This window comes from Pleurodeles waltl, chromosome 4_2 (genome assembly GCF_031143425.1).
Source record: "Pleurodeles waltl isolate 20211129_DDA chromosome 4_2, aPleWal1.hap1.20221129, whole genome shotgun sequence".
Lineage (NCBI taxonomy): Eukaryota > Metazoa > Chordata > Amphibia > Caudata > Salamandridae > Pleurodeles > Pleurodeles waltl.
The window spans coordinates 908,694,183-908,706,599 of NC_090443.1; positions in this window are offsets into that span (position 1 = coordinate 908,694,183).

Here is a 12,417-nt window from a genome sequence, read left to right on the forward strand (position 1 = left end):
TACCCTCCAGGAATGCATTGCATTTCTGCATGTGGGATGCCAGCCCCTGGATGGCATTCACAATGGTTAACTGCCCTATAGAGATGGATCTCAGGATGTCAATAGCCTCCTCACTCAGGGCAGCAGGGCTCACTGGAGCAGGGCCTCAGGTGCCTGTGGTGAAGGAGTGGGCACTGGCAACTTGCTGAGGGGATACTGGGGGGCGGCACTAGTACAGGGGTGGCGGATGTACCTGCAGCTGGGGTGGAAACAGAGGTGTCTGCCACCACCAGGGAGCTTCCATCGGAGGAAGTATCTGAGTCTGTGTTGTCGGCTCCTGTCTCCGCTGTGGTGCTCCCCTCGCCCTCTGTCTCACTGGTTCCCTGGACGTCGGTGGACTCTGCCTCCAGGGTCCTGTGGGATGCAGCTCCCTCTGTCACCAGTGCCCCTGCTCCTCCGCCAGATGATCCTAATGCACACATGGACAGGATGACAGAAGAAAAAAGGGGAGGAGAGAGAGAAAGGAAACGCTGGGTCAATTACTGCACCAACACCTCAGTTGGCATACACAGCACTGTCACACACAGGGATCAGGATTGAGTACTATGCATTGCACTGCCAGTGATTTGTCTAGATTCCATGGCAAGATAAGGACAACACACTGCCAACTGCATCCCTCCTGGGACCCACAAAGCCCTGACTGACATGGAATTCTAACAAACTAGGTTACCTACATTTGCCATACACCCATTACCCTTGAGCTGGATCATGCTGCAATGTCTGGCCTAGCAATAAGGGGCACCCACTAACTCACACCCACCACCCAGATCCCATGCCACCTGCCAATTATTGTAGTAATGCCCACTGTACTCACCCCCTTGTGGCTGCTGTGATGCCCTCAAGTAACCATCCAGCTCTGGGCAGGCCACTGCCAGTATGCAGGCCATCAGGGGGTCAGGTTCCGACGGGCACCCCTTCCTCATTGGGAGGCCGTCCCCCAGCTGAGACTCGGAGGTCTTCCGTACCCAGCAGGTCAGGTCCTCCCACTGTTTCAGACAGTGGGTGCTCCATCTGCCATAGACCCCCAAGGTCCGAACGTCCTTGGCGATGGCATGCCATAATCCCTTTTGTTGATGGGCACTGACCTGCAGAGGTAATACAGACAGGAAGTCGACATTACACATACAATCCAGCCTGTCACACATATGGCCCACCAATCCCGTTTTCATCACCATTGGCACACACATTGGCCGGCGCACACCATGTACACCACCACATTGTTCCCCCCGATGACACAATGCTTACACACACACATCTCCATGCATCCTTCCCACATGCTTTGTGCCCAAGTTGTACTCATCTGTTGGTCTGGAGGCCAATACAGCAGTCCGTACTGGGGTAGGACCCCATCCACCAAACGCTCCAACTCCTGTGAAGTGAAAGCAGGGGCCCTTTCCCCGGTCACACAGGCCATGGTAGGTTCCAGACACAGGTCACAACAGGACACACAGTGTAGATGTTCTCCTGTTGAAGGTCAGAAAACAAGTGAGAAATCAGATAGAAAATGACGGTAACGTCCACGGTGGTGTACACCGTCACCGCTGGCACAGATCCCCATTGGCCACTGTAGTCCATAGAGCCCCATATTATCCAATGAGGAATTCCACAGTGGTGCAAGACCGCCTTCCGCCATGACGCCCAACGTCAGCAGAGTTACCTCACTTCCACCTGTCACAAGACAGGACAGGCGGTCTCCATTTCATGGTGGCGGACAACGGTCATATCAACCTTAACTGCGTCACAGCCTAGATTAGCACATACCTCGCCATTCCCACTGTCCCATCACATATATGCACTATGGACACTAAGGTTGTGGTTCCATTGTTCAAATTGTGACAGCCTACTCACTCTTGTGTCCCTTAGATACCTACCGCTGCGGATGAATAGGAGGAGGAGACAAACCCCCGTGTACAGACCCCTTGTGGTCTTGGATACACTGGAGAACAGGCACATTATACTCACGTGTAGACTGGAGACGGCCACAGTCACAGAGTTGTGTGCCCAACTGGAGCCTGACCTGACATCTGCTATCCGTCATCTAACTGGGATCCTCCCTGTTGTACAAGTGCTGTCAGTGCTCCATTTCCTGGCAACTGGTTCTTTCCAAGTGACAGTGGGCTTGGCAGCAGGCATGTCACAGCCAATGTTCTCAATTGTGCTGGCAAGAGTTTTGTTTGCCCTGGTGAAACACGTGCAGCTACATAGCTTTCCCCCAGGTGGAAGATCTGGCCACTGTGAAGGCCAGATTCTATGCAATGGGGCATATACCCAATATTGTTGGGGCCATTGACGGGACACATATTGCATTAGCCCCCTCCGCCAGAATGAACAGGTGTTCAGGAATCGTAAGAGTTTCCACTCACTGAATGTGCAAATGGGGTGGCTGGCAGACCAGTACATCTCCCACGTCACTGCCCAGTAGCCTGGGTCAGTGCATGACTCCTTTGTTCTGAGGAATAGCAACATCCCAAATGTGATGGCCCAACTACAGAGGCACAGGGTGTGGCTAATAGGTGAGCCATGGTCCCCACCCACAGTATGTTAGTGTATACCTTCAGGTGTCATCCCCATATCATTGTGTGAGGCTAGGCTAACATTTGTCCCTCAATACTTGCAGGTGACTCTGCCTACCCAAACCTATTGTGGCTGCTGACCCCTGTGAGGAATGCCAGGGCAGGGGCTGAGGAACGTCATAATGAGGCACATGGGCGAACCAGAAGGATAATCAAGAGGACCTTTGGCCTCCTGAAGGCCAGGTTCAAGTGCCTCCACCTAGGAAGGTCTGCCAGATAGTAGTTGCATGCTGCATGTTGCACAACCTGGCCCTCAGACTTCATGTACCTTTTCTGCAGGAGGAGGAGACTGGAGATGCCCCTGTGGCAGCAGTGGACCCTGAGGACAGTGAGGATGAGGAGGCAGAGGATGAGGACGAGGACAACCGAACATCAGTTATACGACAATACTTCCAATGACACACAGGTGAGACAGTGCAGACAGTGCAACTGACCATTCCTCTGACTATTGGTGTTTTCTGTGTGGATGTAGCATGATGGCCTTAACTTCCTTTGCATCTCAACTTACTGTCACCTATGGCTTGTCATTTTACAGATGTTGGTGATATTACAACAGTGTCCTAATGTGATTACTACAGACAGCTACAGGTCATTAATCATATGCTATCACAGTGTTCAGATCATTTGCAGTAGATGTGACTGTTTCCATAAATGCACATTTTCAACACATTAAGGGGGTTATTCCAACTTTGGAGGCGGTGGTAATCCGTCCCAAATGTGACGGATTTACCACCAGCCGTATTATGAGTTCCATAGGATATAATGGACTTGTAATACGGCTGGTGGTATATCCGTCACTTTACCGTCACTTTTGGGACGGATTACCACTTCCTCCAAAGTTGGAATAACCCCCACAATAGTCAAGTTGTGATCAAGGGTGTTTATTGTAGTGTTATGAAATTGAGGGAAAAGTGCTATGGAATGGGCCGATGATGGAGGAAAGTCCAGGGTATTGTTCCAGTCTGTTTGTAGCACAGGTCCAGTGTCCAAAGGGCCATGGGAAGGGGAGAAAAGGCAGTTCAAAGTGGACAAGGTGACAGTGTGGGACACAAGGGGGACATCCAGGAGACTCTCATTTCCTGGTTGTGGTCTTGGCAAGTGTCTCGGGCTTCTGTGTGGGTCGCAGGGAATGTTTGCGGGGTGGTTCACCTTCTGTAGGGGGAGGGGTGCTGGTGGCCTGTGGGTACTGTGGTGGGGCCTCCTGCCCACTAGCGGCAGTAGAAGTGGAGGGCTGGTCAATGGACTGGCTACTGGTAGGGGCCCGCTGGTGTGCTGTTGCTTCCCTCATGATTTTAGCCATGTCTGCCAGCACCCCTGCTATGGAGATCAAGGTGGTGTTGATGGCCTGCAAGTCCTCCCTGATGCTGTTCCTCCTGCAGCCGCCTTTTCTCCTGCACGTTGTCAAGGATCTAGGCCATCGTTTCCTGGGAATGTTGGTAGGCTCCTAGGATCTTGGTGAGTGCCTCCTGGAGAGATGGTTCCCTGGGCATGTCCTCCCCCTGGTGCACAGCGGTCCTCCCAGCGTCCTTATTGGCCTGTGCGTCTGTCCCCTGAACGGTGTGCCCCTGCCACGGACCCCAGGTTCCTGATTTTCTTGGGGGTGAGGTGTGGCCTGGGGTCCCTGTACAGGTGGGCACACTGCTGATTGACGTGTCCTGGGGACAGTGGTGTGGGTACGTTGGGCGGGTGCTGTGGTGTTGGATACTGATGGGTGAGGCTCTGTGGTGGACTGTGAGTGGGTTGGGGTGACCATCTGTCCAGTGGTCCCTGATGGGCCAGGTTGTTGGTCCAGATCCTGAAGTCCAGAGTTACTCTCATCACTGATGGCATCTTCTTTTGGGGCACTGGATAGTCGTGGCACCTCCTCTCAGCTGGGATTGGCTGGGTCACCTGTGGGAATGTAAGTGATGTATTATGCTTCATGTCTGTGACATATTGTACATCCCTGGCTTCCCCTCTATAGTTGCTGCTTCCCTGCCACCTTTGTTTGTGTATGGTGATGTATTGTGTGATTGTTAGTTTGCCTATGCTGTGCACACTTTAGTGATTGGTGTCCATGCAGGGCTGGGAGGGCTGTCCATGCATTGGTATGGCATGCAGCATTTGGCATTGGGGTTAGTCCTATGTGTAGGTGCAGTGTGTGGGATGGAGGGGAGTGATGGGAGTGAGGGTGAGGGGGTGTGATGGCATTCAGGTATGAGGGATGATAAGTAGTAAATATTGACTTACCAGATTCCAGACCTCTGGCAATTCCAGTGAGACCCTCAGGATGCAGTAATGCCAAGACTCGCTCCTCCCATGCTGTGAGCTGTGGGGGAGGAGGTGGGGGTCCACCGCCAGTCCTCTGTATGGCGAGCTGGTGCCTTGCTGCCACGGAATGTACCTTCCCCCGTAGGTCGTTCCACCTATTCCTGATGTCGTCCCTTGTTCTTGGGTGCTGTCCCACGACGTTCACCCTGTCCACGATTCTCCACCGTAGCTCCATCTTCCTGGCAATGGATATTTGCTGTACCTGTGCTCCAAACAGCTGTGGCAATACCTGACAATTTCCCCCACCATGACCCTTAACTTCTCATCAGTGAAACGGGGGTGCCTTTGTGGGGACATGGGTGTTGTGTGGTGTGTGTTAGTGAGAGTGTGTTGAGTAATGTGGTGGAGTGTGTGATGTGGGGTGCATGATGGATGTATGGGTGTAAGTGTTGTGTGTGTCTAGTTGTCTCTGTGCTGTTTGTGTCAATCTCCCGGCAGTAATTGTTGTTCGTTAATGGTTGTGGGTGATGTGGGTGTGTTTTTTATTGTGCTGTGGGTGTGAGGGTGTGGTGTGTGTATGAGTGTCAGGTGTGTGTTTTTGGTATCGGCCAGTGTAGTGTTGTTTGCATGTGGGTGTTCATTCTGAGCGCGACGGTATGTACCGCCAATGGTTTACCGCCGTTGAATGTCCGCCTTGGTTATTCGTGGTTCATAATGTGGTGGGCTTTGTTTTGTTGGCATAACGATATGGGTGTTGGTACCGCCACTTTAGCACTGACCTTTGGGCTGGCGGATTTGTGTATGTGGCTGTATTGTGTCGTATTGGTGTGTGTGTGTGTCATAATATGGGGAACGGATATTCGCCACCGCAGCAATATGTGGGATTTACCACCAATGTCATAACAAGGTCCATATTTTTTTAATTTTCCCAGTACTTTACCCCAGGGCGACTCCACAGCCAGGGCAGAGATATCTACATGATAAAGTATAGGGAAAAATTTAAAAGATTGTTTAACTTAATTCATAATAATATTAAAAATATTTTTATGTTACTAATAATGTAGAACAACATTTTCAAAAATAGTACAGGAATATACATTTTGATATACATACATTAAAATAAAGTAACATTATTTTTCTGAAGGTTAAATTAAAGCGATACATTTCTACATAAAGAAAAAATATGCACTAATAATTATTAGAAATGGTTTATAGAATTAATTAAAGTTATTATGGTTGTGTTTTCATAGAAATAGGTACATTACATTTTAAATTCAAAATAGAGTTCTACAATATTGTATATTTGAATAATAAACATATATTATTTATACATTGTTAAAATAAAATTAAACTTATTTATATTTTTAACTATTTTAAGTAATTTGTTTAATTTGACATTGTTTCCAGTGTGGTTTAATTTTAATTCCCTTCCTCCATTATTTCATTATTTTCAGCTTGAGAGTCTTGTAGTATTAGTGGTTGTCCATGTGTGGTGCTAGAATTTTTTTTTTTATATTCTAGTAATAAATTACACTCGGATTTTGTGAATATCCAAAAGTAGTAAACTTACTCAGGAGTGTAAATTACTCAAAAGTGTAAGTTACATTTGTGATTGAGGCCTTAAATGTTCTAGAGGACAGTTAGAAAATGTCCTTATCTGAGGTAAGAGAATTATAGAAATTTGTCATATGAAGAAAAATGGAAGAGAGGGACTGCAAACATTTGGAAAGAAGGTATGTTTTGAAACTTATTTTATTGTAAGAGATGACAAACTAATTCACTTGTATGAACCAGGACAACTTTCTTAGATGTAGTGGCTAAAGATTCACTATTGGTGGCAAATGATGCATAGGGATAGTTTGGTTAAAATAGAAGGTTGTATGGGTTGCAAGTCCAGTGACAAACAGTTTCAATACAGAACCACCACATAAAGCCTGTTCAAGATCCCAAGAGAGCTTGAATAAAGTGGCTAATGAATAAATATGGACGATTTTTCTGCATCAGTTAGATTAGAAATCATTCTTGTGGAGTTCTATACGGGATGAGTTAAGGTCCATTTTGTTTGTTATTCTGGCACCAGACGTGTACTGCATTTTTTAGAGATGTGACTGGAGTTTTGTCCAGCAGCGGCTCCTCCGCTATGGTGGAGGAGCGTCACCCTCGCCAGCAGCTGCAAAACCTGAAAAATAAAGCGATAATTAACCATATTTATTACTGTTTTATTTTTTTAAGGGTGCAGGGCCTTGGGGGATGGCAGGCAGGGAGGGGGAGTCGTGTGCACCCCCCTCAGTGCACATGTGTTTGGCCGGCGGTCTCAGGACGGCCAAACCCTCATGCGCACTGAGATCTTTCCAACCGGAACTGTTTTGCCTGGTTAGAGACAGCAGGCACAGGATTCCACTCTGCCTGGGAGCGCAAAGCCAGGGCGCTCAGACCAATCCTAATGCTGCTCTCATGCTGCCAGCAGCATGAGAGCAGTGTTAGGATTAGCCGCATGACAGGCTGGGAGCCTGTGCCTCAGTGAGTGGAGCCAGAAGAGCGGCGGCAATGTGGTGGTTGTCAGGTACGTTTTTTTAATTTCCATTGACAGCAGCTGCCCCTGGGGATGTCCCAAATAGTTTCTAACGAATGGGCTATAATTTCTTTTAAGAGAAATAGGAGGCTTCTTTTCACAGGTGGGAATTTAGTTTATGAAAGTGTCAGTGTATCACTCACAAGCCCTGTTGCTTTTTATAATGGATGAATTGATACATAGAATTGAGCATGTTGTAAGCAGGGGTTCGGCACTGAAAGCAGCGAGGTCAATGTAGGTTTACCGGAGTTTCTTTCTCTGTGGCTGGCTATTACACATTTCCCTCGTGGTTGGTTGAGAAAAGTGGAGGAAAAATATAGTAATTGAACCAAATTATATGTTGAGGCAGGGAACAAAGTTGAGGGGATGCACTCTAAGAGTATAGGTGTGCAAAGTTTAGATTTCTCTTGACTTGCAATTAGCAAAATGTTTTTCTTAATGACAGCAAGTTTCGCAAACTGGGGGGCTTTCTAAGCTTTTATAGTGGACCTTCACAGCCGAAGGATACCCTTCTGCTGTTGGAATGGGCGATGGGCGTATTGGTACAACTTGGCGCAACGTGTTCACTACTCTGAGCTTTCAGCAAAGACCTGACTGCCAATTGTCACTAGCACTGCCCTTTCACTTCCTGCCCTTCCGTTCTGTGCCCTGCCTCCTTCACTGCCCCCTTTGTAAGAGGTGTGACCAGTGACCCCATTTCTCACCGAATACCCTGCACTCCCCACTACCGACACACTGTGTACTGACACCTTTCTGGCACCTCCCACCTTTAAAACCAGGCGGGTGCATGCCCACAGTCCAAACCCTTGCCTCATGACATACCTCCCAGGGAGACATTGCATCAGGAAATCATTACTGCTGCTTTCACCGAGGCAGAAACTTTGCCTCAGTCGAAGAAGGAAACAAATGTGCGACTTTGCAGACAGGATAATACGTTAAGCACCCCTACTAAAGAGAGATTTGATTGGTTTAAATATGTCAGATGCGATGATAGTAGATTTTGTTAACATTAAGTTGCTTAGCACTGTGCTCGTTGGTCTAAATTTGGCTTTCTCATTTCTCCTTTGGCCAAAGACAGCGCTCTGCTAATCGGCCGGCAGGTCACCCTTTCTAGTCCCTCGCCCAGTCTGTGGTCTGTTTTGAGGGAGCCAGTTGGTGCTGGCTACATTGCGTTGCTATCACGTACCCAAGATCAAGGATAACATACATCACAACACATACCAGGTCGAAAACTGCAGCAGAAATAAATTAGACCACATAATTCTCCATTGGAAGAAAATGATGTTGCAGGTTTGTTAAACAATGTAAGGGGTTAACTTACATACGTTCCAGTGGCGGTCGGCGAGGGTGTGACCATCTGAGTTGCTGACAGATATGTATCATTATTTGGTGTGCATGTTGGATGTTGTCCCAGGACCCTGTGGCCCAGGATACTCTCATTACAGCACGAGGAAGACTGATTCCTGACCAGGGCCCAAGATGTTCAGGTTTCAACTGTCCAAAGGAATAATGGAGCTTTCGTCCTAACGCATTGCCATGGTTACTTGTGGGGGTCTTGCCTTGCAGCCCCTTTTGCAGGGGCGTAGCTTGGGCAGTAAGATTGCAAGGGGGGGGCACGGGGCTGGGAGTTGAGCTTCAGATTTTCTGTCAGGCTGGCATATAGGGGGTCATTCCAACTTTGGCGGGCGGCGGAGGCCGCCCGCCAAAGGTCCCCCGCCAGAAGACCGCACCGCGGTCAAAAGACCGCGGCGGTCATTCTGGCTTTCCCGCTGGGCTGGCGGGCGACCGCCTAAAGGCCGCCCGCCCGCCCGCCTAGCGGGAAAGCACCAACAACGAGGATGCCGGCTCCGAATGGAGCCGGCGGAGTTGCTGGTGTGCGACGGGTGCAGTTGCACCCATCGCGATTTTCAGTGTCTGCCAAGCAGACACTGAAAATCAATGTGGGGCCCCCAGGGGCCCCACGACACCCGTTCCCGCCAGCCTGGTTCTGGCGGTGAAAACCGCCAGAACCAGGCTGGCGGGAAGGGGGTCGGAATCCCCATGGCGGCTTGGAGGATTCACAGGGGCAGCGGGAAACCGCCGGCTTCCCTTTTCTGACCGCGCCTTTACCGCCGCGGGCAGAATAGCCCCGGAAGAACCGCCAGCCTGTTGGCGGTGCTTCCTCCGTCCCCTACCCTGGCGGTCTCGGACTGCCAGGGTAGGAATGACCCCCATAATGTGTAAACACATTATTCCACAAGCAGGGCACATGGTTGGGGCCTAAGGGGCAGTGGAAAGAGGGAGAGGAATGCGCATTAGTAGGAGTACTAAGAGAGAAAACACAATATTTTGTAAAAATAAATATTTTTGAGGGATTTCAAAACAGAGGGTGAGTGTGTGTGTGTGTTCCTTTTCTGTGTATGTAAGAATTAATGGTGAAATCCGATTGACTTCTCAAAATGCCCGACTAAAAGCTCCCAACTATTTATCAACAAATATATTTATTTGGGGTGTGTGAAACACCCCAAATACCCACCCTAAATCTATGTCCTTGCCCTTTTGTGTTCTTTGTTGGGGTGTTACCTTCACCAAAGTCCAGTAGCTCGCTCTGCAACTCTCCCTGAAACTTTATACCAGCATAATCAAAATACAAACTCCTACACTAGATATAGCAGCTTGACCTTGTCTTGCAATATACAGTATATTTTTGCTAATGGTTGCATGTAGGATGGGTTTCACCATGGAACACCCAACAAAGGAAGTAATAGGGGCCTCTGGGTTTAAATAGATCCCACAGGACATCCCACCTAGAAGTAATGATAGTTCTAAGGCGTGACCCCCTAACCCCACTACACCATTTCCTGATAAATGAAAGCACTAGATGGTGAAATAGAAGTTGTACATGGCATTACAAAAAAACTAATTTTTCAACTGCAGAAATACAGCACTGACTTCAGTCAGCTTTATGGCTTTACTATCTCATAGCCAAGCTGAAGATAGTACATACAATATAATAAATGATATTTCAAACATGTCAGCAGAAATAAATGTGTCCACAGTAGGTCTCCATTGGAAGAAAAGTATGTTGCAAGTTTATTAAACAAGGCAATGGATTAACTGAAATCCAAGGGCAACCAGCGATGATGTGACCTAAACTGACTACCCACCTGAGTTGCTAACATTCACCAGGAGTAGTTGCCATCTGGTGTAGTCACCGGTCAAGGTACAACTAAAAAAGTATGCGAGTGTGATCCTCAGTACAATGCGGGTGGGGTCAGCGAGTGAGAAGGCAGGTCAGACGCATAACAAAATATTCTGTAACTATATTGTTGGGCTTTGACCAAGAGATAGCATGCTGATCAAATATAATGCACACACCTTAAATGAGAAACAAATGTAAGATACTCTAATTTTCACAGTGCAGGAGACCTTTTCTTCCCTGTAAACCTGACACAACTCCTGGTTGCCATTAACCATGCAGGAATTGTTATTCTTAAAGAAAAAGTAAGATCACTGTTTTGCTAAAATAAAAAAAATAAAAACATCTGTTTACATCGTTCTCAATAAATCCCATCCTCTTCAACTTTTGGGAATAGTATCTTCTGGGATTTCCCCTTATCTTGATCCCCTAGTCCAGGAAACTGTTACTCATGCGTGGAGTGGAGCAATCTGAGACAATCCTGCAGTTGCTGAGGCTTGAACTGTCCCCAGAATTAATGAGACACCGTTGATTTGATCCTGGTGTCCCCATTGTAGGATGTTGTGTCTTGCAAACCTCTTTGAACCCTTTCTTGGAGATGTTTGCTGCACCAAAGCCATTCAGATCACGCTGTGCTTCACAGAACCTGAAGGGGTTGGAGTTACCATTCCTGAGGCCACATGATTACATGAGCCGAGGTAAGACCTACATTTCACTACTCCCGCCACCTTCAGGGGCATGTGCTAATTCAACAGGTATATACCCACAAGGACAAGTGGATGCCAACTTCTGAAAAATTCCACTCATTTGTGGATTGATCAAATATATCAAAATGTATTTCTAACAAGTGGCACCTTAGGGATCTTCCTGGTCCTGACAGCACAGGCCTCCACTCAAGAACACATTATTGCCCAAGTAAGTAGTGCATTTTATTAGGAACCCATCCCTCCTCATTCATCAAGAAATCTATCTGCGCTGATGAACACCTAGTTGCTTCCAGTAGCTACGCTTACCAATGTCAGAAGTCTCAGTACGATTCCCTACTTGCCTTTCTTAGTTGTAACCACCTTTCCAGTTATACTCCTTCTTCACTAAAGAAAAATTTAAAGCCAACAAAGTAATATTCATTTTTTCACACCTTGGCCACCAGATAGCAGTGCACTCCATTTAAACCCCAAAAACAGAATCAGTGTGGCTACAAGGTGAAAAGGCTGGGATTTGCCTGTGCTAGCCAGCATGGATCGCACTCTCTAATGCTGTTCCAACCCCAAACCATACCACGTGTCATTGGAGTATATCATGATGAACGAACCACTTATTTTATTGATTTTTTGTGATTAAGAAAACAGTTTCCAAAAGCATAACCATAGTGGAACTACTAAGTACATAAGTTAAAGGCAGACACAGCTGTTCTCTTCTGCATAACCACCATCTTCTTCGTTATGCTTGTTGCTAAATAGCCAAATTGATGATGACACTGAACAACTTTTCACTACCCAGCGGTACTCTCCCATAGATGAAAAACAACTTATAAATCCCAGTGTCAGTCCACACAACTCACTGTGAAATATAGGATATTTTGTTAAATGCTACACAGCCCAAAACATCATTGTTTAAAGGTCAATGTACAACAGAATGCATTCCTAGTAAATTGCAGAAGGTATTCCTGTTCGGGACAGCTGTTGCTACATAACATGGACACTGAAGTACCTTCCCAGCAACAACAAACACAGACATTCACCCTATGTTGCTTATCCCCAGCTCATGGTTGCAGTTGCTAAATTTGTTCATTGATTCAAGGTAGA